Raw genomic sequence first — 1670 nt, 5'->3', positions numbered from 1 at the left:
TGTGTTCCTCCTGTGATGTTTTGTACATATTTATAGTTTTCACTACAAAATATAAAAATGTATTTAATTGTCTTTTTAGTTCCCTTCTTTCCCCTACTACTCTATACTTGTGCACCGGTGGTAAACTTTTACCATCTGGATCGTTAAGTTGCGGGACATCGGAGACCGAACTGTTAACAGGAACAGAAAACAGTGAGAGCACAGCTGGATGCCCTCAGGGAGTGATGGGACTTTGGGTTGGTTCCCTTGAAGACAGGGTGGAAGTGCTTCTAGAAGGCTGAGTGGAGGCAACATTGTGTCTGGTGGAAGTGTTTGTTTCTGAATCAGACGTGGGATGAAGAATGTATCATGATATTAGGAAAAGGTGGACTATAATGGCAATTTGTAATTTTTTGATGCTTGCCATCGAAACACTTCCCACCTTGGAAGATTCCAAAGATAGGTGGAGACAAAACTCCCCTCTCACTACCAAAGCAAGAGGCTCAGGCTATTTCTCCTGGGGATTTTTGAGTCATGCGAGAGGGACGCGAGATCCAAGACAGTTGCGAGTTAACTGGATGGTGCAGAGACCAGGAGGGCGAGCCCTGCATCCTCAACTGTGTGCTCCTGGGGTGTGACCTTGGGTATATTCCCAGATGCGTAAGTGTCCTTGGTTACATTTTTCCCCAGTCATTTCTCCAACTCTATGTGCTATGAGATTACCTTTAAAGAAATTCCTTTCCTGCATAATAAGCTGTTATTGTTTGCATATGTCAATGTTTGCATCCAAGAACCAGACTGGTAAAATCATAATATTTAATTGGTTTTTTATTATTTGGATTATTTGCATTTTTAATATAAGTAGTGCTGCAATGAATTATTCACAAAGCTTTTCTCCCCCTGTATTTAAGATTATTTTCTTAATATACAGGTTCAACTGGGTCTCGAGTTAGATCTTGCTACACATTTTCAGGTGACTTTGCAACGTATAGAAGACACTGTTTCACCAAATCTTTGCCTTGGTCACATCTTGAACAGGGGATACAGCAAGTGATAGAAGTTAGAAATGACGTATCCGAGGAAGATTTTTCACATAGGTACATTTTTTTAAGATACCCAAACCTTCTCATTTTAAACACCAAAGTTTAGAAAGCATAACCACTTTTTAATGACAATCTTTCCAAAGTGCATCACATCCTCCCTGACCTCATCAAACTGCGATCCCCAATCCCCGATCCCTGATCCCTGGAGGCCCCGGAGGAGATGATGGGTTTATCTCGCCCTTGGACTTGATTCCCCAGATTACTATGCTTTCCTTAGGGGCTGGGGAATTGTTTACCCCTGGTGACCTCAACAGCCTCCCGGTGTCAGAGGACAGAAACTCCTCCTCTTTAACCCTTTCCCCACTCTCTGGCTGTTACTTCTATCATCTCCCACCGCTGCAAATCTAGAACAGTCGAATGTTGCTATTGCAAACAGATAACCATGCTTCTGAAGGTAAATCTATCACCTGTCCACGGGTGCACGTCAGGATCCTGGTGGGAAGGCTGCAGTGTCTTCCACCCCCTACACTGGAGTAAACAACTTCGATTTTGTGACAGTGTTTCAACTCTGGTTCAGTTTGTGTGTCATTTGTTGGTAGAAGTTTCCAGATGTCCAAGTGTTGGATATATAGAGCATTGCAATCATGG

This window comes from Ailuropoda melanoleuca, chromosome 1, assembly GCF_002007445.2.
Source record: "Ailuropoda melanoleuca isolate Jingjing chromosome 1, ASM200744v2, whole genome shotgun sequence".
Lineage (NCBI taxonomy): Eukaryota > Metazoa > Chordata > Mammalia > Carnivora > Ursidae > Ailuropoda > Ailuropoda melanoleuca.
The sequence above is the reverse complement of the archived record's forward strand: the minus strand, read 5'-3'. Positions refer to the sequence as shown.